Source organism: Rhopalosiphum maidis, chromosome 2 (assembly GCF_003676215.2).
Source record: "Rhopalosiphum maidis isolate BTI-1 chromosome 2, ASM367621v3, whole genome shotgun sequence".
NCBI lineage: Eukaryota > Metazoa > Arthropoda > Insecta > Hemiptera > Aphididae > Rhopalosiphum > Rhopalosiphum maidis.
Window position 1 is genome coordinate 15,576,909 of NC_040878.1, and position 27,315 is coordinate 15,604,223.

At 32.5% G+C, this 27,315-nt stretch overlaps 1 long non-coding RNA gene across 1 annotated transcript in view; it reads right to left on the minus strand.

Moving 5' to 3' along the window:
* Positions 1–5,581: 5,581 nt before the first annotated feature.
* LOC113550882 overlaps positions 5,582–27,315 on the minus strand; it is a 38,360-nt gene continuing 16,626 nt past the window's right edge. The window contains exons 2-3 of the long non-coding RNA XR_003405083.1: positions 25,090–25,171; positions 5,582–6,732 (exon numbers count right to left, since the gene is read on the minus strand). This is a non-coding gene — a long non-coding RNA (uncharacterized LOC113550882). The remainder of the gene's footprint in view (positions 6,733–25,089; positions 25,172–27,315) is intronic.

The following is a 27,315-nucleotide window of genomic DNA, read 5'->3' on the forward strand; positions in this document are numbered from 1 at the left end:
CGTAGACGGTATCCACGTCGTCAGTATAGTCGGACAAAGCAACGTCGTAAGGACGGTGTTTGGGAAAAAAACACCAAACACGGGTTTGAGAGGGTCTCTCGATGATGGCTATAGGTACGCCCGTCGGAACGCGATGTTTGGATACATAACACAGTCTAACACAGCATATACTATGCATGTAAGTCGTTGACTATCATACGCCATAGCGGTGTATCAGGTGTATTTGTGTGCGGGCAATATTATTGTACGCCTTCTGATAATAATAATGATTGTTACACAAACCGTGTGCGGCGGAAAATGTTTATAATATATCACATAAGTCCGTTAGAAATGCTACAGCTACGACGGGCATCGCGTATACGCACACACACACATATAAATATATATAGGTGCGGCGAAACGAAAAGTAAAAAACCGACAGACTATGTTTACCGGAACAGTCGTCGGAAATCGAAAACGCTTGTGTAGCGGACCGACGGAACAAAGTGTGCGTCGTCTCGATTGTAGTACGCACAATAATATTGTTTTAAATATTTTAATACGTAACGTTGTAGTGTTAAAAAACACGGGTAAAAAAAAGCGACGGGGACGACGGCGATAAACGTATATACCATACTGTTATGGTCGCAGCTGATCGCGGGCGCGCGCGCACAGCTCCGTTCATTAGATTGTCGTCGCAATAATGATAATAATAATAATGCACGTTGCCATCGTTATCATTATTGTCGTTATCGCGAACGTCGTACCATCGATCCGCCTCCGGCCGGGAGGAAACATGGTCGCGCGCGCGTTGCCAGTGGCGACCGGGACGGGCGAGCCGCCGGAGCCCGGCAGTCGGAGGAGTGGCCGTCGCCACGGTTACCGCGGCGATGGCCGCCACGGGCGCGGGTCGGCGCCGCGAACCGGTGGTTGCCAAAATGTGGAGACAGCTGTCCGGCGGCGGTACGATAACGTTGCGTTATCATTAATATAAATCCGGTCCGCCGCCGGCGGCACCGCGCTCGCCGCGACGGCCGGCCGTTGCGTGTCCGACAGATACCGCCACAGCCATCACGGGTCCAGACGCGACGTGATCGTATTTTTTACCGTTTCTATCGATTTCCGCCGCGACTTTTGCGGGCGCGCGGTTTTTTCGCCGCCGCAGTAGGAATTCGCACTGAAGTACTGGCTCCCGGAGACGACGATATTATTTCAGTTCTGCGGGTGCGCGAAATAAATCAAAACCTATCTTCCCAAAACATGTATTTTGTCTCACGGCTTCAATGCACGAAATAAGAACACTGTCCAAATACGGTTCTACGTAACGGCGTACATAGCGTGCAGAAGTGATGTGAAAACCTATAAATTAGTTTAGGGAAAAACATGTTTAATTTCATCCTCTTAAACCTTCATTGGTTTGCAATTCTATTTAATTTAATATAAAACATATTCACTTATCCCGAACTAAACGATATAACAAACGAACAGATTTAAATGGGTTTTTGACATATTATGTGCAACGGAACAATAATAAAAAATAAGTTTATTATTTTATACAAACGTAGTGTAATTTATTAAATAGGTAGGTAGGTACGTGAAAAAAATTTACTTTTATAGGTACTATGAATCAGCAATTTAATTACATATATGTCGACGCAAATACATTTTTAAAATGCAATATCTATAAATTATGTACCTACTAATAAATTTTCGGTATAAGAAAATGCCCTGTACTGAATACGATTTTAAATTAAAACTGTAGATTTCTTGTAACAGAATTATTTTCTATGAATGATTTATCCGAAATATGATTTGCATTTTATAATATTATTCAAACTGTTGTATTGGAAATAGACTTAAACAATCGGTTAAAGTAGAATTACGTAGGTAGTAGGTACTCTATAAAAATCTTTAAACAATCTGCGTTCATATTGGTTTGCAACACAAATTACACTAATTTATATTAATGTAAAAACTATTAGAATGAAGTCAGTTTATACAATTGTAAAACGATTAAGAGCTACAATAACATAAACGATATAGGCTATATTATAGCCACCATTTATCTTATTACAGTAGGTAAATACTTTTTGAAATAATATTTAGGGCCCAAATTAAGGTTTGCCAGCACGTAATGCGTAGTTGCTGCACTAGTACTGCTGCCTGCTTATGGGCACTCGACATGATTAAACGTATTTTACACGTATATAATAATGTTATATCATTATTCATCGCATATACCTATATCATATTTCTGTAGGTATAAAAGCAGGGTGGACAGCTATTATCAGTTATCACGCAATTGACACGACGGCGGTTGCAGTTGATTTTTATTGGGCGTAATTATTATAAAAGGGAAAACACGTTTTGGAAACGTCTCAATGACGACAATAATTATATGTATAAGTATATATATATATATACACATACACATGCCTGAAACAAAAAATGTGTACAACAATGTTATTACACTTAAATCGCTCTACGACGGCGGCCCGTACGATACATAATAATTTATTATAGTAAATATCCCATCGTAGTAGTGTCTCTCGAGAAATAATTTACACTCAGCTCGTTAATGGACGTTTTGGCCCGTACACTCTTGCGCGCGTATAAGTGTATACCTACATATTTTACACACTCGTTTCTCGTGTGCGCTATAGGCAAGACGTCTGCCCGCCAAAGCTGCGAATGTTTACGATAATATGTAATGATATTATTATTATTATTATTATTAAGTAACAAGGAGGAGATTCTAAAATTAAAATACAGCAAATATTCCGCCGCCGCCGCGTTCTGTCATCCCGTTGCTCTTATTTTCTTTTTTTATTTATTTTTATTGCGCTCGGACCACACACACCTCATACCGAACCCTGCACGGGGTTGTCTAAAATTAATCTAGGAAACGTATACGAAAATACTCGTTTTGTTTTACTGTGGTGGGGTGGTCGTCATTATATATATATATTATACGTGTGGTATCCAATATATTACGCATACAGTTGAAAGTACCTAGTTCGCGGCACACAACGACCTCCATAATATACACTTAGTCCATTAACACGTCTGCAATACATAATGTTGCATTAGAACTACGCGATGGGTATCTATACACTTATTATATAATATATTGTATCAATATCGATATAAATATACATTCGAATGGGCAATGGACTGAAATCGAAAAAACGAACTACTATACACAGCGCGAATGCGAGAGATTATTCAATATGATATATCTAACGGTATTAATATAGGTACCTTTCAACCCGTTGACGAGTACCTAAACGGATTTAGTGCAGTAATTTAATATTAAAAAAAAATACCACACAACAGAGCCGGTATTAAGCCCATATCATATTATTCACATAATCATTCATATCCATTTTATCATATAGCAAAATATATTAGTCGGTGTAGCATTTATTGCGATCGGGATGAGACGTATTGCGGCTTTTTACGTTACACCTTGCACACACTGATTTCATGACAATATAATATGATTATACTTATACACGTACACATCATTTTTTTTTTTTTTATAAGATCGATTCTCGCGCAGAAGTCGTTATAGACATAAAGGTTTGGTGTACCACTGCAGCTCGGCGGGTCACTGTTGCCGGATATTATAATATTTTATTCATAATACAATATAACGAATAATAATATGTCCAGATGAATAGTCCCGCACGTGAAGTTAAATGATTCTTAAAATATAAAATAATATTATAGTTGGCTCGATAGCCGAATCAGATATTTTCACATACTATGATACCTATATAACATGTTATATATATATATATGCTATATCATATGCATTATACACAATATTATTACCACGCGTCAACAATCGTTTTATCTGTTTTAAATTGGATTTTAAAAATTAAGGAAATATAGAAACAAATTATAGAATTGTCATTTATTATTGTTATTATTTATTTATTGTACAGATACGCATTACTGTGTCTGTGCGACTGCAGCAGCTGCAGTAACGCACCTATATGTCTTCTTATAGCGACGAAAATGAGTTTAATTAAAATATTAAAAATTGTACCATTGAAATATGCATTGCAGCAGTATAAACCCAATTATATGTACGATGGTAAACGATTTTGTTCGTTTTATTTCTTATGTATGTACATAGTTACAATATAGAAAGCCATTCTGTTAAAACACAAGTTTTTTATGGTGACTGTAAACACAACTTATATAAAAAGTAAAATGTCCGATAACAATATACATTTCACAAAAACTGTAAAATATTTTATTCTTGATTTTAAGACTTCTACACGTTTACCTTATTTACTTATTCAAAGTTTTTGAAGTTTAATTTTAATTATTTGAAAAAGACGTCTGGATTTTTAGTTGGTATAATACCTACCGTATTTTATTCTAATTACCATAGCATAAGAACCTAAAAAATATATGATAATATTATTATGCGTACTGATGTAATTTTATATAACTGATTTTATGAAATTCAATGTCACGATGAATAAACGTCTGTCACAAATAACAAACATAAGTGGTTAAAAATATTAAGTAACAAAATATTAACATACAAATTTCATTATTTTTGTATACGGCTTATATTTTATATAGCAACAATTAAATATTATTATACCTAATACACATGATTAATTTGGGGGGGGCTTGTATAGGTTTAGTCCATCGCAATAACTTGTATAGTCACACTGAAAATTTGAAGATAAAATATTATTATAAAATTTATTATGTTTTAATTCCTAAACAGGATAGCCTGCAATAGATATGTGTATATAATATAATAATACTATATAGTAGAATAACTTTTTCAAACTAAGTTTTTAACTAAGTGCTTACTTCATTGATCAATATATAAATTAAATATAATAATAATACCTATTACATGAGAACCGTATACTATCAATACTAAATTTCATATTTCATATTTATTAAGGTTTTTTTTAAAAAAAAAAATATTTCTATTAATTCGGTGAAAGATGAAATGGCTATCTCAAAAACAACTGTACTTATAATTCAAACATATGGTACTTTCAAAATAATTAACAGTAGATAATTTAAAGCTTATTTTATAGTAAAATGTTTAACCAAAATTATTTCATATAATCATATGTATAAAATGGTTGAGGAACACTCCTAATGAATAAAATTAAAGAAAAAATTTTTTACCCAACCCTGTTAGGTACATGTTTTAGTGCGCATATATTTCGATAAATAAATAATTGAATAGTTTTTATGAAGTGTAGTCTTACATTTTTATGGCATATGATATTCCTTGTACAAAGTGTATTTAATATTTCTAGATTATAATAATTTTTACATAATATAAAATGTATCCCGATATTGTCTATAGTCTAGACATAATATTATAATAAATCATTATTTATTATGTATAATAATATGCTATTTTATTATACAATATAAAACGTTTTGTTATTTCTACACACAAATATTCTTAAATACAAATCGTTTATAATGCAAAAATAATTGTTGTGTTCTATCATATTTAATATATAATAGGTATAAAAATACGTCTGTATAGATTCGTTAATACAAGTATATCAATTTATATTTAATTTTTATGTTTTCCTATGTTTAGACGAACGATAATTAGCATTGTATATGGTTTTAATTTGTATTAAAAATACTAAGGTAATAAAAATATATAATTAATCGTTTGTGAATAGTAGCCATGCATGAGCTATAAAAACTAATGATAAACGATGAATATAAAAAAAATATTTACGCGCAATAAAGAAAACAATGATGACAATTAATTAGACAAAAAAAAAAAACAGTAGAAATTATATATAAATATAAATAATAAGTTTACAAGTCAGACCTAAAGTAGTTTTTATAATTTTAAATTGTAAGTGGCTAAGGTGCTATATTATAGTTTAAACCTACGCGCTACGTAGCGACACTCCTATTCAGCGACAGGATTTAATTCAATACGATATTTTGTTAATAATATATCTAGTCCAATTAAAATAGTTAAATAAACATAGTTGTGATAATATTTATCATACTTCGATGTGTGTAGAATATTGTTTCTCGTCGTATACATATTATTATTATAATGTTTTAATACGTATATTATGTACACAGACATAAAAATAAAAACGCAGTAAACCGATAAACCTGTCCGTTTAAAATACAATAAAAAGTATATAAAAATTAGTCGTATTGAAATCATTGTACGCGGGATTTATGTCCGTAGTAAATATAATAATAATAATAATAATAATAGTAATAATAAGTGTATACAACCAATAATAAAAATATAAAAAAAAAAAATAGTAATAATAATCTTAAACGGTGCGATGTAAAGAAAATAATAAAGTCTAGAAATAAAAACACACACACAAGCTATTATATACGCGGTGGTGATATGTATGTGTAATGATATTATATTATGTTATGTATGTATCGTACAAAATGGCTCGTAATAACAACCGTTTAAACACTGATAACGCCATCGTAAACGGGACATTTTAACAGAGCCATTTGAACCGGTGGTATTAATTTTTATTGCTCATTGTGCGCGGCTACATAATAATATTATTAGTGGGAAAGACGCTGCCGACTTGCAGAAAATCGTTCGCAATAATAATAATAACAATTATTATTAAAGTAATTATATTTTGATGACGTGGTTTCCGTTGCCGAGTCATCGCCGCGGTGTCCGCGTCGTACACGTCGCGTTCAACAATCCATGATATTTTTCCTGATCCTGGTCCGGTCGAGTCCCTGAAATCACATAAATATATTTTACAGTTGCAGTACACATACTAAAATGGGAAATGAAATTATAACCAAATCCGATAGATGTTTTAAATATTAAAAAAAAACCTAAAAACAGGATAATTGTATGATGTATTTATTATCTGTATATCATGGGCGCAACTAGGGTAAAATATACGGGAGTGCTAAAACCTATAGTACAACACAAGAGCCCTCCCCATTATTCATGACAAGTAAAATTATTATACACGAAAAAATGTTTATTATAATATAGTATACTACAATATCATAATACTTATTTATTGTTATAATAAATTTATTTTTCTGTTATTAGTCAATGCAAACTTGTTTAAAATGTTTTCAGTATTTATGTTATTGGTAATTTCTCTTTCAATAAAATATATTGAAACTAGATTTTTAAAATTATTTTGTTGCATCGCTCGTTACATGCTTGTTCGAAGCCAATTCTTCACTCTTCGTATTACAGAAAAAGATCTTTCAGAACTTCACAAATAATCGTTAACTTCAAGGATCTGAAGGATCTAACAGTTATGAATTTATGATAATTTTAAAATGTACAGTTTAAAAACGATCATAACTTATTTAAAAATAATAATAACAACATTAAGAAACTACGTGGGGCCCTGGATAATAATCTTACCAATATAAATATCAATTCACTTTAATATCAAAACTAACAATACAATACTGAAACTGGTGAACGAAAATTTGACATGTCGTACGTTTGTAAGACGGAGACAACACATGCGGGTATTACATTCTCTTAAAAATAAAACCCACTGATTTTACGTATTTGTGTACCTATACTGTATACGCCTTACAGTCTACAGACTACAATAATAAAAGTATTTGAAATTTCTATTTATAATAGTTTGATAAATTATTGATTTTACTGGCCAATACTCGTAAATTATTAATTAGCAAATTAGGAATTTTACAAATATTGTAAAAAACCAGTATAGAAAATTTTCTATGCACTCCCAAGCTCCCCCCTAGTTGCACCCATGCTGTATATATATAGAAAAAATAACACTGCAGTATATCAAACCAGCATAGAATTGTGTAGAAAAAAGTCAATTACATAAATCTATAATGAAACATTATTTACAAATATTATTCAATATCATAGATTAAAAAGGAATCGATAATAATATTATACTATAAACAATAAATAATAAATAATAATCAATAGGTATAGATGGTATTATACCATAGATAGCATGCAATGTTTTTATGTTTAACTCCGGGTTGTAGAACTCACAGAACATAATGACATTGAATATTAATATTATGATATGATATTAAACACAAAAGAAAATCAATGAAAATTGTACATAGTTTTTTTTTTTTTTTTAAAGTGTTACAATATAGTGAAAATCGCGTTTAAAAAAATCATCTCGTGTATATCCAAAAGTTAAAATAACTCTGTTCTGTATACATATAATAATGTATTGTAATGTATAAATAAATAATTATTATTGAATGTATTGTAAAAATGAGATAAGTAAACATAAATTACGTTGTTATAATAGAATGAAGTGTTTTTCTATAATTTTACAAATCTATATGTATACACAATGCCACTAATAATAATATAGTACGGTATAAAAATCAGACCGCGGTACCAATATACATATATTATGAGTAATGAGTATATCGGGTATTTGGTATGAATCGTTAAAATATTATAATTACCGCGGTGCAGGACTAAACGACGATTGATAATAAACGCAAAGTTCCGACCGGGCGTGAATTGTTTACATGGGTTTTTTTTTTCTTTCGGCACATCACAACGAGTGTGAATAAAACAATTATAATTATCAAGTCATAGAAAACCTATGCATAGCAACTGTTGAATCTGCCACAGTATAATATAATATATTCGAGTGCCTGGGGATATTATTATATTTCCATATCTATACACTCGCCCATGTATTTATTAATAAAAATTTATTTTTCTTCAATCTTTATTACTTAGGTACTTGTATATATATAACACCCGTTTGGTTACTAATGTATAACTATATTATTATTATATATTGGTACGTACATTGTCCAGGACATTATATATGTTCCTTGAGTATACTTAGATCTATGCATTTTTTGTATGAATTTAAATAATATACTTGCCGTAAGCTAACTTAATTCACATCACATATACCTATCTATAAACATAGTAACAACGTTCTAATACCTATAACTCGTACAGGAAAAATATATAATGAGATATTTTTTCTGTATGGCACGCCGTTTTTAAGTATATCAAATATTATTATTATATTATTCCACCGTAGTCGTGGACTTGGTTATGTAACGAATCAAAATTTAAATATAATATATTCAAAAACATAATTTTACATCGTCCATATAATATATATGCGCATACCTACTGTGAATGTATTATATATATATATACGTTTGAACAAACTACTATGATATTATATTATATGTGTGTGTGTGTGTGTGTGTGTGTATTATACGTATATGATATGCAAGCACCTATATATAATATGTATAATACTAGTTTCGTAAAAAACAATAACTTATAATATTTTTATTACGCTGTTCGACAGATATAACACCGTAAAACACTCGGGATAAAAATATTTATCACGAGGCAAAAAAAAATTCGAAATATTATTTATAAACACGGATCTCTGCATGCGGCGGCAGCGGCAATAATAATGGCCGCTATATGGGTCCGAGTCCCGCCCCGTATATATGCGGACACCGATGGTAATCCTATACTCGCCGCGGTATAATATACATTATACACACACGTTCAAAGAAATATATAATAATCGGACTATTGTTGTCGTGCATGACACATATCGTCCTTTGTGGTCATCGCCCCCTCCCCAAATACCCCCTTTTGGTCTCGGACTTTGTCGTACTCGAATTATTTAGGTCAGCTATTGTACGCACGCTTAGCAGCAAAATAAATTACAAGCCCCGCGTATATCATGCGAGTATATATTATATATATATATATATATATATATTATGTGTACGTATTTTACAAAACGTGTTCGAATACCTGCACGTGAGCGTGCGTGTGCGGGTCCGATTTAAATGATTATTATTGTTACATACCTATTTTAAAGTTTAGATAATAAATCTAATAAAATATTACTAACGAATAAATAGAATATAATAAATATGATAAATTAATATAAACGCTAGTGAAATTCTCTGGAAAAAATCTTGGTGATCAATAATGTCTAAGAGCAGTGTGAACAAATGCGTTTGCGCGTCATGCACTATTATTATGTTCGGATTGAAATAATAATAAATAATTAATGAGCTATTGTATAATCGATATATAAATAAATTCATTTTCTTAAACAACATAAACATAATTTGATAAAATAGGAGAAAATAGTAGACTCGTTTTTATTGTAGTGATATTTTTGTCCAATGACAATGCACGCGTAATATTGTGTTAATTCGCTAGTCGCTATACAGCATGATTTTGAAGAAATGTAGATTTCCAGAATTTCTGATTTAAAACTATTCTGTATAATATAGTAGCTCTCGACTTAATTTGCCGTAGATATATATATACACATGTTCCGCCATCGCCGACGCGAAGAGTATACCATTTCCATTTATATATTATACTTAAGGCACGCAGCGCGTATACAAAAAGCAATTTTCATTATTAAACGTAGCAAATAGTAGTGCGCCACAGTGGTGTAATAATAATAACCGTGACGAGAATTGTGCGTATATACAGCACAGCATCACCGGTCCTGCACATATATATATATACAATGTCTGAGCCCGAGTGGGAGGGGTGGTATAGAGGTCAGAGAACGACCGTCGTCGATATACATGCAGCGGTGGCGGCGGGGGAAGGATAGGGACCACGACTTGTGAGCGGCGGTGGCTGCGCGAGTACGGGGCGCGTGGTCGAGGGTTGTCGAGAGAGGGGGCGCAAACTTTGTTCAATTTCCGACGAGAGCTCTTGGGGAGGAAAATCCATTGGCCGGGCGCCCGCGAGAGATACGAGTTAGAGACCGCACATCAGTGTTAAAACCCAACCCGCCCGTCGCCGCAGCCTCCGCACGAGCCGACCATCTGCGTCCCATTTTCGCTCACAGTGGTCTCCGTCTGCCTATCGCTCTCTGCTGTTACTCTCTCTCTCTCTCTCTCTCTCTCTCTCTCTCTCTTTCACCCGCCCGCGCCGACGTGAGTCCCGTGAATTCATCCCCCGGGAAAAACTGCAGCTACTGCCGGGCCGTGCGCACATTTTCCCGTGGAGAGTTTTAATAAATTAAACCGACCGCGGTCTGCTGTGTATACGCAATATAATATACACGCGCATATTATAAGGGACGAATTTTAAACGGACGCGTGCGATGAAAAACCACAACCACGGACACGAACCGTTGCGGCGGTATATTAGATTATTAACCGCGGTGTGCATAATATATATATATGAATATAATTTTGAATAATTCACAGACTATTATTACACGTCCATAATAATTGCGGTGCACGGCTACTGTGCAAAACGGCGCACACGATAGATAAACACGCGCTGCGTATTCTGACACTGCAAGTTTACCGCAAATATTGTCCTGGACGGTTTCTTAGTGGAGGGAAGGGAGACAAATTAAAGGACCCGGCGATAAGACTCGCATAGTTAACGCGGTCGACGCCCACGCGGTATATCTCACGACTGTGAATTGCGGTTATATAGGTTATCCGCCCAAAGTCTCGACGCAATCAAGAGGTCCGATGGGACGTCTATATATATACATAATATTATTAATATTATATCTCGGCTAAAAGGAACGGTGCATAACATTAGTTTTTCTTTAAAATTGAGTTTTTTTTTTTTATGGTACGCCGTTACCCGAAAAATTGCCTTTGAGTTTTGAAGATTGACTTTACGCAGTCGACAAAATAAAAAAGTTATACACTCAAAATCCCTGAGAGTACAATATATAACTACTTAATCTACGTAGTCCGTAAGAATACGAGTGAAAATAAATTTGTTTCATCTCCCTCGTATACAATTTAGTAAAAGTTATTTGATGTCTTATTGTTTAACCAAATTACTCACAGTAAAATGTTTCACTTTTTTTCAGTTAATTTGTGGAACACAATTTTTTAGTGACATGTATGATTTAGTTAATTTATTTACACACACATCATAGTGATATTATATATATAATTTGTAGGTACATCATAAAAAGTTTTTAAAGGAATCGGTATTTTTTATTATCCAATAATTTAACTATGCCGATACTTTTAAAGGTTATAATATTATAATATACGACTTATTATTGTGTATCGCAACTGCAGTACGCACCTCTTGACGATACAATCACTAAACGAATTAATAGTTTTTATTTTAATTATTATAGCTATATAGTTATTTTATAGTTGGGCGTACTGCGTACAATACTCGGTACTTACTCTGTGGTTTAACCAGATGGAAAAGACTTTTATATAATATACATAAAATTATAAACATAGACACATAGTACACATGACATTAATGTGATTTGTCATCGTTGAAAGATTTTACGATTTGCAAGCCACGAAATAGTATATAATAACATTAAGTGTCAATGTGTATACATAAATAATATATAAAATCACATATGCGAATAATAAGTAATAATAATATGCTCGAACCTATTCTAATATCGCACTAAAATCGTGTACATTGTTCATGTATTGTGGAAGATGAAGTATATTATTACAAGCAGCGAATGACTAAAGGATTTTTTTTACTAAATAAAGGTTAGTATTATTATTGTTATTATTGTTCTATAATAGCACCGAGCAGCAAGAGTCGGAACCCTTAAAAATGGTAAGTTTTGTTTTTATTTCCATACGATTCATAGAAAAAATTAAAAATTCGTTAATTAGAAATTTCTATTCCGGTTAATTCCACAGTCCAAAATGTCTAATGTAATTTATACACGATTCGAAAAAATAAATAAAAATATATCAAATGATCAACAGTATTATGAACGTAAAACAATAATTTTAATAGTATAGTAATGCTTTAAAAATATTGCTTCTACTTTCGGTGACTGAAATATTTACCTATAGAAAATTGTTTTAATTTTTCTTTAAAATATATTTATATTTTTTTATCTATTATTTTCCTGTGCATCCACTGACTATTTGAAAACCATAAATCGTTACACGATGCGCGTCGTTAGCTATATCAATGAGATAATTTCAAATATTGTGTAGTAACACTGAAAATAAAATCGTCGTAAAAGCGCCAAATAATAATGATGATAATAATATATCTTTAATGTATTGTGAATGTAGTTGTTTACATTTTTGTTTACGTTTTTGAGAGAAAGAATTAAAAAACACACAGTTTTTATGTAGATATAAATAAGTAGGTAGGTATATATTATTTTGAAGTCCGGTACTGTGAGCTGGACGTTCACCTACAATAAATTGTCCGGTAACACGACACTTACGCATATAATAATAAACATATATAATATGGGTGCACGAAATGTAAGCAGCGTTCCTCGGTCCGAAAAGTCGAAAAATCGATTTCGGCCGCACTGCACGCTCCCCGCTGTAGCGAGCAATCGGATTTTTTTTTTTTTTAATAACCTTAAAACAGTAATCCTGTCAACGTGAATTTATATCCGTGAGCCCGTCACCGGTCCCACTCGTGTGGGTAACGGCTGTTTTTGAAAGGAAAAACTATACGTACTACACCAATAAGCGCACACAAACACACATACGCATACATATTATACACCTCCTATTATATTATTATTATTATATATACTAGTGGCCGTTTTCGAATGTGTTTTTAGGTCACATCGTGCAATACGATGCCTACATGGTTATTTACTCTAAAACACCTCTGATGTACCTACATATATTTTATAATATATTACACTCCACGTATATGTATATAGTATGACCCGCGATAGAAACGAGTGGAACACTATATGCGCGTATCTATATAATATATATATGTATAGTATTGTTTTTTCACGGCGGAGTTTGGAGTTTTGAGCGTACGACAGGAGACTTTCTTTATCTATTTAGTACATTAATCGTAGTCAATTCATGTTTAAAACTTATGTTATAATAAAAGCGCATGCCTAGTATAAGAAATCTATTAATTTTTACAGTTAATATTAAATTGTATAGAATAAGAAGATTGTTAGTTGTATAGGATCAATATTTATATGATATACTTGCAGGCTCTTTTTAGAAATTTATTTAAAAATTATGGCCGCGCGCGTGGTAATAAGTATGTTTCTTAATATTAATAATAAAATTATCATAGATAATTTCAGAATACAATGGTATACATAAAAATTTTAATTTTTCTTATTTTAGAGATATTTTAATGAGCGCAAAAAATAAGGGCACACAAAAATACGAGACGATCACTAGTATGCATATACATCAACCGTGACTTACAAATCGATACTAATTATTATGCATAGATGCAGTAGTATATTATTATCAATGTACTATGCATTTTAACTATATTAATTTAATATCGTTTAAACACAATCTACACTGCAACAGAAGGTACTTATAATAATTTCCATTTTAAACAGCTCATATCAATATAAAATATTTAAATACGAATTAAAAGCGTAATGTAACTTATTATCGTAAGAATTAACATATTATAACAATAGTATCAATTTACACTTAATTTTCAAAAAAAAATAACAGTGCGTATATACCCTAATCAGACATATTACCGAGGATAAAAATATGAACATTTGAGTAACTTATTTATTTACCATGATCCCACGACACGGTATTTTGCGCTATTAAATAGGAAACGTTTAATTATTCATGTAGGTATGTTTTACAGAAAGATAAAAACCGTATAATATACGACAATGTCGAAGTTGAGATATAATTTATTTACTAAATTACCTTGATTTACAATGAAACAACAAAGAATAACGGACTTCAAAACCGATATCTGATATTTATTTCTATAACACCGCTGAAAATAGATATTTTACTTGATGGTAATTATTGATTATAATCCTAGTCCACGTCTACGAAGGCGAGTCGTCGAAGCGTTTCCGTCGTTCGAAACCGAACACTGTAACAAGTACGACGTACAACCCTATCCTCAAACATAGTGTGCAATAATATTAAACAGATGTCACGAACACTATAATAGATATTATATAAACAATGAGCACATGTTTATTGTTTATACCTTCTACACTACCACGTCTTTGAATAAAAACCGTGCCTATACGGCACATTTAACGTTCGACATTGTATTGTTCTAACACGATCAGAATTTGATATTAATATTTGAAATTGAATATTACAATCTGAATATAATATTGACATTATATTTTATAAACTATAACATGAGGTATCGTGTGGATAGTAAATTTCATATCGCCTATCATATTATTGGTACTTCTGTACCGTTTCGGCGTTTATGGCATGCGGTTTGGAAATAATATTTATCGTCCATCGCGCGGCGCAAATAATACATAATGATGGTTCTACGGGTACAACTTTTTCCAAGCCTGAAATTCAGAGAAACGAGTAGTAGGCAGTTCGTAATAACACGTATCAAATCGCCGTTATCTGAACGACGCAACGTCTGGGACCACCAGTCGTAATATACGTATTTAAAAAAAGCCGCTTTTTACCGTCGACTCGGTCCGTCATAATATCGAGATGGAGATGAGAGTGCCTATATAGTATATAGTATACGCACCCGTACACGGTTACATAACTGGCGTTTGTCGAAAACGGACGACGGATAAATTATTATAAATAATAATATTAAAAATAATAACGCGTAGTTCTGTAAAGCCTCTTGATCGTATAGTAATTTTTAAATATTACCATAAGCTTTTAGTAAATCGTATTCGCCGGACACACGTTGTATACGCGTTGATATATAGAGACCGTGTGATGCGGTCCGTGTAAAAAGTTGGCCATTAGTTATTATAGTATAGCGTCCAAAAACGTCTGGTTCCATTACTAAAAATGGAAATACACGTAAAAATATTGGTTTTAACAAATAATTTATGTCTCGGCGACGACCGCGTCCAAGGCTGCAGTATAATATTATATTGCGTCCTCTTAGCGACGTTGCTGTATTATTTGCGAATGTGTTCGGCGGATAAATACCTACGAAAATCGTTAAAAACATAATTTTTTGTCTCAGTCATACTACGCAATGGTCATGTATACCGTCTGTTACGCGCCACATTTTCTCCGAAGTACGACTATACATGAATCAGTTGCGCTATACAATATATTTCTATATATTTATTATAATTTTATTTCCGACGAGTCAACAATTAAAGCATAAAAATTACAGGACCAATAAAAAAAATGGATCACACACGTATACATTGTATTAGTAGTACCGTCAATTATATTATACTATTAAAAAATGTGCACAGAGCTAACAACAGATCTGATAGGTGTGTGTATAGTAATAAAATAATAATAAGATAAAAATAGAATAAATCGTACAGGCGGTAATTTATTGTGTTCTGTCAAGTTTAGGGTGTTGGGAGAATCCATGCCCTTGTGCGAATACATTTAACACACAGCAGCGCATGCCGTTGTATACCAGCGTCATGCACGAGATTTTTCTGCGGGATATCGGTTTTTTTGAGATGTGCGCAAGTATCGTGATAAAATATCGTACATGTGGAAATATTTTCTATTTTCTATTTTTTTTTTTAAAGAAGAAGAAGAAAAAAGCGAATCCCCTGTGACACAGCTGCGGACTATACGCCATATCTACGATCGACGATTTATTATATCGCCTTTTATATATGTGCTGCGTGTGCTATCGAATTTTTTCGCCAAAACTTCCATTGTGTAAATCACGCGCACGCTGCACGCACGCCCGCGCACACGTCTATAAATAACGCCGAGTGGTCGACGTTATACGGTCGTACTGCGTGAAAAGACGCGACGGCCGGCGGCAGCGGCGTTTGCGGACGAAAAACCGAATATTTATATATATATATATATATATATATATATTATTTATGATACATGTGTACTTATCCGGCGGCAGCCCGCTGGGTCGTGTATATACGCGTAATCCGTTTGCAGCCGATTGTCGCCGAGACCCCGATTTATTTTTCGCCCCTCCTCCGCACCCGTTACCAGCGGACCTTTTTCGTATTTCCCATAGCGTAGCACCGTCCCACGCATCGGATCTTACACACACGCACACACACATACACACATATATATATATATATTTATACGCATACAAACTCGTGCGTTATCTGCAGACCCCTCGCTATAGCCCCGTGGCGCGCGTATCGTCCGTATCGCCGAAATTCCATTTACCAACTGCAATATATACATAACAATTTATTCATCATATATGATAATAAAGTGCATAAAATATATTCCATTAAAAACGCGTATATATAAGGAAGTACCGTAAAATATGTAGCAGGTATACCGTCGTGACAAAAATGCAGTTTTATATATTCAAGCTCGTTATCGATTATCGCAGTCAATTTGTATACGGTAATCAGTTTACACCGACCTAGCTGCCTACATATATAAATATGTGTGTGTGTATACAGGTACCAATGCACTATTTACATAAATTATTTTTTTTAACTACAACAATGTAATAAGTACACCCCCGTCATGTGTAGGTACTTATTGTTAAAAGAATCGACAACACGACACCAAGTATCTCTAATATTAGGAACCTAAACACAGTAATATTATTACAAATAATATTACCTTCAAAAGCTACTTATAGTCGATATCGAGTGCTTGCAACCCCTTATTGTAACTCACGCTGACTGAATTGTGGTTATTATTTCAATAAACGATGGCGGCACCGCGGAAATATTGCAAAAGCCGCAGTTTCCGCAACCTCGTCGGTTAAAATCTGAAAAAAAGGTACCTATTTGAAATTTTACAAGCTGTATGTGTTATAAGTTGAAATGTTGGCTGGAATAAAGAAAATAAGATATTTATTCGTGTTCGAAATTGTTGATGCGTCAATCGATAATGATTGATTAATTAATTCGATCGCAATACATACATAGTGAGTTATAGATCGTTTTACCACAATTTTTCATTCAAAAATGTCTAAACTCGACGAAAACATCATTAACTATATACAGACATAAAATATATTGATGCGCAGGGACTAACATAATATAATATATAAACTGCTACACGTGTAGGTAATGTGTATTTCGACAACCGTTTCTACCGTATATATTACATATATACATGTGTATTTGTGTTCGCGCAGTATCAAACGACGGCTTACAATACATATATATATACTACAATGCATGTATATATAGGTACGAGAAAACATCGCGTATACGAAATAATTCAGAATTTCCCTCAGGAACAGTAATCGGACTCATGAAAGTAAATCGTCGTCAATGAACGGTGTATGCTCTGAGCAGAAGATAAAACGAAAGGACGGAAAATAGTATTGCATTCCGACCTTTAGCAGAATTGCATGTCTGTTATGGTACCTGTAGTAACATATATCTATATAGTCGTATACGAGTATGTGTGTGTGAGAGAGAGATCATAACGAGACCCTTTGCAGTGCTGCTCATTTATATATATAAGATTGAACGTCCACATATACATATATCATGTATTTCGTTTTTGCCCACGTGGTTCAAAAGAATAGAGCCGATTTCTCGTAAGAGCGTAAATAAACGATTCGCCAGGGCCATCTACCGGAATAGCTTTTACTTTGAAGTTCCAATTGCGTATATATATATATGTGTGTGTGTGATGTATTCGTGTGTACGTATATATACAATATATTCTCATGCTGCTACCGAATGGTAATTTGAACGTATCACATTGCAGACAAAACCATGCGTCTTATACTACAGTATATAATATGTAAAAAATAATTCCTGTATTGCACCGGTAAATATGTTATTTAAAATATAATTAATATTATAGTCTGCAAGTTCGTAGTTTTGCATTTGGTTGAGTTTTAAAAGATATTTTTTCACTACACGTGCAGATAACGTTTTAATGTTTTAAACAGTTCATTGTTGGTTAAAAATATTCTGTAAATTACTTTAAACAGATATTAAAATAAAATACGTATACTTAATCGTAGGTATTGTGTTTTTATTATTATTAAAAAATTAACATTAGATTAAATAAATGCCATTTGAACGAGGTCAGCTATTGCGTGGGACTATATAATATAATCTCTCTCCTACCAACCATAAAAATCCATGTATAGTTACGCCTATGCACCACTCCTGCGAGAAGTATCTGGCAGGTAACGAATTTATTGCGATTTCGGTTTAGAAAATGTTTACGAATCACTATTCACTACTGCGGGTGGGAAATACTTATGAATCGTAGACCATTTTTTTTTTTTTTTGTATCCAATTAGAACATACTCCTAGTTTATTTTAACACCAGTAACACACAGTAATTATTAAACTCTACCGAATGTTGCACGGAACCTTCGCCACCATTCCAGATTTTATAACTTTATATACCATATGTGTACAACTGCGACGTGATGTAAACTCACGCGTGTTATCGATATAAAAGCAGGTATATACTTGAAATGTATTTCTTTGGGAAATATTCTAAATTGGCTGTAACAATATTTTATGACCACGGCAGTACATTTTCGTCAATATTTTGCAACAATATACAACGTTCGTAATAAGATAAGGTTAGATTACAAAGGGTGCATACTATGCAGTGTATATTAATCATTCGATTTTATGTACGTAAAAACAATATTTATGCAATTTAATAGTTTTAACGCGATTGATACATTAAGCATAAATTATATTACAATTATATTACCGTAGTGTGTATAAATGGCAAAGTGTATTATAATATAATATAATAATATGTTTATAATAATAATTTAGAGTCGCCTTATAAGTATATTGTTTTTTTCTCCTTCACGAGGTGATAAATTAATCGATAGACGGCCAATGGGAAACCCGTTTGTCCGGATACGTTCGAAATATTAAAAACACCGAACGGACGCGAACGATATTTCGACTCCCCCCCCTCACGCTCTTCCACACGTGGTAACCTATTCCGTTTTTTTATTGGTCCCGGACAATGACGGCCGTCGAAGTCGTAAATTACGCAAAGCCTAAGTATTCATAAAACTGTTAAGTATATGTTTTGAATGTCAGTCTTAATGAGACGAACGCACACTGCTTGCTTGCGACGTGCGCATAGCTCGCGCGCCGTCCTGCTGTAAAACTTTGGAATTGTTTTAACGTCGTTTTCGTTTAATAATCGACGTAACCATATGAAGTCGTTCGCGATAATTATTTTATTTTTATCAACTTCTACAATCGTTTCATATGTTTATAGTACTTTTACATTCGGCATCATAGATGCATAAAAAGTATTAACAAAACGCAAACGTGTAATCAATAAATTACATATTAACAATAAAAACCGCGATTTTAATCAAATTAATTTATTTCGTATTCGTATGTATAAATCTAATTGAAAATGTTATCATACCAATAATAGTTGATATACTTTAAAAAATTATTTTTTATTGCCATTTGTTATGTGTGTGGCAATTATTATAGTTTTTTGATGTTATGTCTTCAAAATGAAGTCACGTAAATATATAGTGTCATAAATGAAAATAGATTATAAATGAAGACTTATAAATATGGTTCAATTTTATATGATACTGTTTGTTGACTACGTGAATTTCTATGTTTAGATATTTCATTGTTACCATAAAATAGTTATAGCCGTGTTATTATGCTTTTGTAATTGATTAAAAAAAAAAGCCTTGTCATAAATTATATAATATATAGGTATTGAAAACGGAGTAACAAAAGACTTTTTCGTTATTTTGTTACATGTGACTATTTTTTTTATACCTATAGATACGTTTTCAAGTAACCATATTGTTATAGCCTATCTAGGATTTCTTGAACGGTCTTAAAAACTACCGTTTGATGTTTACCGGCAACAAAGAAAAATACGCGTGCTTCAATTAATCTTACCGAGTACGGAGTATTTTGACATTTGGCTTTGTCCAAAGGATAATGGCAGTTTTGTGTTTTTGAAAAATTAGTTTTTTACTGCTTACCGGGGGGGGGGGGGAGATATGTTCTTCACATGCGTCGTAAATTCTAAGTCTTTTGTGAGATTTGTATTTGTGTGAAAGGTGCCTCCCATCGTATGCGATATGTGCAAAAAAATATTAAATTCCTGGCAGCGGCGTTATTATTATTATTAAAAACGGGAGAGAGAACACTGGATAGAAATACTATTTTTTTTCATCCCCAAACGTCTTATTTTCTATATAAATACCTAAAATTCTACCCTCGGGAAATTAATGTATTTTATTACCGGGGTTGAATATTTTGACACACATCGGTTGAAAAAAATTTATTATTTATACGTTGCATGCTCGTTATATATACGTACAAATGTCTTCACCTTCGTTCATTTTTATGTTGTTATTTTATTATTAGTGTAGGAACAAATGATATCCGAGTAGAATTTGATTTATAATATTTTCACTGAGAAGCAATATTCGTTAGACGCGCGTATATTATGATTGCCTACGGTTTTGTGTATGTTTATAATATACCTAGTACCAGTAGTACCTATATAAATGATTGTTATTCGACAAACTTAAATATTGAAATAATGAAATAAAACATAACGACTATATTATAGTATAGCACCTACTTAAATACCGTGTCTTCTTAATTATATATTATTATCGTCCGTTGTACGACAATGTATTTACAATCGTATTCTATTTCATAGCGGACTTGGCGATTACGAACTTTAAACAATGGTTAAAAGTCTACTTGTATTAAATATTTATATTAAAATATGTTGTGGATAAAAATCAAATACAGATACTTAATATTATAAATCCAATAACTTAACAACCGATTCGTTCACGTGTGAAATGTATACGAATAATAATAAACGTTTACATCTTGAGGGAATATTGTTCAATATCAATCCATCTCAAATTGTCTGAATACTGTTAGTTTGTTACGCGATTGAACACGACATTTTCAGTAGTACCAATGTATTAACATGTGTTTATTATATTTATATATATTATTATTATTATTATTATATTAATTATCAAGTATTATTGTACGATCGTTTTAAAAAAAAATATGGTAATAATACGTATAGGTAGGTAGAACGCAAAATGTATCCAAAACGTCGAAATATCATAAAATATATTATGCAAAGTATAAATTATAGGAAAAATATTCTAAATAGATTTGGTAATATCGTAGTACGAGTGCAATAAAAAAGAACAAAGTCTGAAAAATGAGACATTTCAACAAAATCTTATGACAATAAATTATATGCAAATATACATATATATACATTATATAGGTTTATCGTATATGAATACCGCGTGCCAACAAAAAGTCCGAAAAATACCCATTTGTAAAAGAATTGTCTAAATTACAGTCTTGTTTGAAAATATTCTTACAATTTCGTGAGTAGTGTGCCAATGTACATTTTCTACTATAGTCTCTAGAGTCTAGATAATTCCAAACGATTTGATTTATATTATTTCATTCAATAGAGTATAGTGTATTAGTATATACTGTAGATAATAAGTTACAACGTAGTTATCTTTTCAAAGAACACTCATTATTTCAAAAATGTACGAACAAATTTTTATAACATAATTTGAAGTTATTAAATATACTACGTTTTATTCATAAATAACAATTTTATTATATAACGAAATAGTAAATATATATGACATAGATATGCATATTTTTCTTCAAATTAATTACTCGTTCAAAATTTATGTATCCAAAAATTCTATAGTAATATTTTTATATGCTCTTTAATAATTTTAAATTTTCAAAAATATGAATTTTTGAGATAACAATGAGCGTTTAACATTAAAACAATCGCCCAGTTATTATAGTACTAAGGACTTTATGTTGTGAAATTATATTATTAAAATTATTTGGTTTAAGACACCTTTTATGTTAATATGGCAAGAAGCACTTTATTCTATAGAAAACTTTTTTCGATTAGCATTTTTACTACCACACGTCCAAGATTTCAGAAAAAATATTTTGAATAAACCTTGTGCTTGGTAAAAAAATACTTAGTCGAAAAAACAATTTACTTATATTGACAGAATTATAGAACATCATATGGTGAAAGAGGAGGGGCGTTATCCTTTCCCTCGGTATCTTTGATATTTGAAAAACAATATATCTATATTCTTGCTAGCAGAATAAATAATAAATAAATACACAATGATCAAATTATTTTATGAAATCTAAATATGTTGTTGATACACAAGGATATTAAACTACTCTTTTTGTCGCTCTTCGCGCCGTCGTCGTGACTACGAGAATCACGAGAATAAGTGCTTCGATATGACATTTTATTATATTATATGCATGCGTACTATTAGAGTTTTTCGATCTTATATAGGAGCTACACTGAAGTCTGAAGTGCGTGCGAATGAAAATATCCAGCGGGAGGATTGTTTGAAAAAAAAAATAACTTAACAGTGGTTAGGGGAACAATCCTATAGCATTTATATATAATATACCACATGGATCGCGTGCTGTAAAAACGACGACTTGGCTCGCGTTTCCGGTTCGTAGATATGTATATGTATATAATTTATATACGTGCATTTACTTGTTATGTATACATACATGTATTGTATGTATATGAAGTTCCGGTGTATGATGCATCCACACGTCCACCATCACTATGGTTATATAGCCTTATAAGCCATAAAGGTCTATTACTGCAGACCTATATTCTCATCGTTACGATAACGAGAAAAACTGTCGTTCGGTTCCGGGGTGCCGTATTTACTTATAAACTGTATATACGACCGTCGCGGCAAATTATTCTTATCGCGTAAACGATAATGAGCGTATTATTGTTGTTGTATGATATTATCGGGTTTATTATATACGTACTAGCTGTATATCATTATAGACTGAGTGTAACCACTGCACCAAGCACTCCGACTCGCAACGTCGTTTGCATTATTTCACGCAAATGGAAATCGCCGGTATAGAAGAGGGGAAAATAATAAAATGACAAAATACCCAAGTGTATCAGCGAGATACGGTATATTATATAAATTTTTTTACTCGTGCAGCTCCCTATTTTTACACAGAGTATATATATAATCATCGCGACGTTTGCGTTCGTAATGCTTTATGGCGCACACTCGCTTTTTCGAGTTATTTTCTTTTTTTTTTAAGTGCGTATACACACACACATATATATAAAGGACATATAGGTATATATATATATATATATATATATGTGTGTGTGTGTGTGTAAATGCGTTAGAGGGAATAATGTAATGGAATAACGTAATGAGCGTTCTCGAGTCGAGTCGCAGCAGCGCCGCGTGTCGAAAACGACCGCGCGAAACAGCTGCGTGGCCCTCCGCCACCGCCTCGTCAACAATGAAAACTTTCCTATAATATAAGCGCCCCTCGAAAGTTGGAAATTACATTGAATAAAAAAAATGCACACTCGTATCACGCGAAAAAGAAAAAAATAGTTGATATGCGTATAGTATCGCATATAACTTTGCAATATATACAATATATAAATATGTTATATGCTGTTTCGGAATTTAATGTGCATTATTGTGAAAAATAGTTGAATTTAATATATATATATATACTATCTAAGAAATCGGTATCAAATTTCAAAATTAAATTTAAACGACTTTTTAGTATGTAAAATACTTAAAATGTACAACTTTCAGTTGATAGCAATAGGTTGTATTAAACCAATAAATTGATATTATGTAAGCGTGTATACCATATGATTCGTTATGCCAGTATTATTGTCCAACTCAATTTTTGTACAAGGTGAAAAAATATTGTACATAAGTATATTATATAGGTTCCGTATTTTTTTTTTTTTGGTTTAGATTTTGTTTTATAACATTACCTACTCATTTTTAATTTCATATTTTAATATAATTTCAATTTTGGTATACCTTTACAACAGATAAATCATATAAATATCGAATACCTATTAAACTAATATTTTATTAGTTGAATAGTAGTATATGTAATATGTATTTATAATATAAATATATAATAGACTATTAGTTTTTCGTTCAATATTTATGTATGTATATTAAAATTCTAGCGAAAATATATAATGACATACATATATAGAAAATAAATTTAACGAAAAATATAATACTATAAAAACTTAAGTCCCTGTAGTGAATATAGCCCGAGTGTTTTTAACACTGTATATATTATATAAATGTATTTACGAAGAACTCGACATAATATTATAAAATTATTGTATGTATATATTATAGTATATTAAACCTACATGTATTTGTCCGATTTTGTCAGTGTCCTTAACGCTTGATGATAACCATTCCTCGGATAATTTCACACTTTTTCGACGGCATCTAAAATCAAATAAATACATTATTTTATTACCCACATAGTGTGTACTTATATAGTAAATACACGATACACACGCATGTATACCTTGTAATATAGTATTTATAGATATAATAGTAACAATATTATAATATAGACAAACACACAATGATCGTCCCATAAATATTGGCCCACTCAAAAAAAACGTCACTTAAATCGAAAATCTAAGTATGTTTTTCAAGTATGTGATTTTTTTTTTTCGAAAACTCAAAAATATGTTTACACGCACATCTTTCTAGACCAGAAACTGAATACGGACGGCTATTTAAAGAGGCTTATAATTCCCAGTGGTTTTTTAGGGTGATCCGTTTAAAAAAAATCTTTTTGTCATCGCACGTCGTATATATATTATGACGAAAATTATAATCGTTCTCTATCGAAATTATGACGCGCGTTTACAAACTGCAGGTATATAAAGATCGCTAGGAGATATTTCGAGAATAATTCGTTTAAATAAATAAATTAGCCGAGGTTCAAAAATAAAAAAAAAAAATTATAAAAATTTGAATAAGGTCGGAAAATCGCGCGATTTCCGCGGGCGGCAATGCGAGAGTTAGATAGAGAACGACATCACTACATTTTCCGAGGTTTCTAAAACGGCTCCATCATCGCCGAACTCGTATATATAATATCCATAGGTATATTATACGATATACGTATACACATTGGCTGAAGACAAACCGTGAGTCTCCGGGGAATCCGGGCTGGTTTAAAATTTGCATCCGGTAATTGGCTGGGATTCCACGCGAAGCCGCCCGTGGCGAGGAAATGACTACGAATTGCAGCACTTATCCCGCGAAAACGTCTCTACGCTGATAACGAAAGGGCGGTTTCGGAATACTAATACAGTAATGCATCATAATATCATACTCGCGCGCGCGTGTGTGCTCGCGTAAGTCGAGAGTTTTGCGCGTGCCTGCCGCAGTACCCCCCGGGGATGATATCTCTATTATATACAGCACGCGACGGATATATTGTCAGAACGGAAAGCGGCAACTGTATATAAAATGCGTATAGGACTTGATGTGCGCGCGTGCAGCATTATTTGCTTTTCGATATCCTGCTGGAGGGTATATGTACCTATATATAATACAACTGCAGCGTTTTATCGCAAACGCAGATCCGAATGGGATTTCTTTTCTTCGACCCCGCCTAAAAAATACGCGCGTGTCATTGAAAAATCAAAAAGGTTATCGGCGTAAAGCTCCGCAGCAGCATAACTGCACCTTCGAATGTATTTATTTATGCACGGGTACTGGGTAGTTGCATCGTATACACATCCCCCTCGCTAAGCGGGGGTTCCTATATGTATATGATACACAATTATAGTACCCTCTAAAACGCCTTCTTCTTTAAATACCTTAATTTACCCTCACAATAACTATCCACTTAATGTTTGAATACTTAACGAAACGAGAAAAATAACAAGTAGATTTAAAAAAAACTCACACATTAGATCAAGAAACCGGCCGTCTTCCAATAAAAAACAATCGTTTTGATTAAAAAAATAAAAATTAGCTAAACACGCGATTACGCGCGGCTTTCTGATACAGTAGTTATTTTTCGACATCACATTTCAAAAAATAAAATTTTGAAAATAATTTATCGACGAATACAGAACCACTCGTTTATTATACGAGTGCAGGCGGTTTTTCGGAAAATAATATGCGTGGATCGTTATCTCTATTCGTACAATAACACATTATATTACTGCTATAATGTTGTTCGATTCGATTGTTATCGCTTCGATCCAAACGCGGAAAATGAATTAAAAACACTTTTTGCGTGACGTGATATTAACGCGATACTTATAAAATACATATTATAGATATTTATGTACATAATATATATATATATAAATACGGTTGAGAAATCGGCATCGTTCGTTGCGCAGTGCATGTATAATATATACATTTAATGATGCGCTTAAACTCGTCTGCAGTGTATTATCGTCATCGCAGTGCATAAAACGAGTGTGTATTATAAGACGTGGCTCGCGGGCTTTTCTCCACTCATTAAACGTAATACCAAATATATAAAAATTAAAATAAACAATGAGCGCGTGTACGGGTTATATATACGCAGATACGTAGTAGTACACCTATGTGGC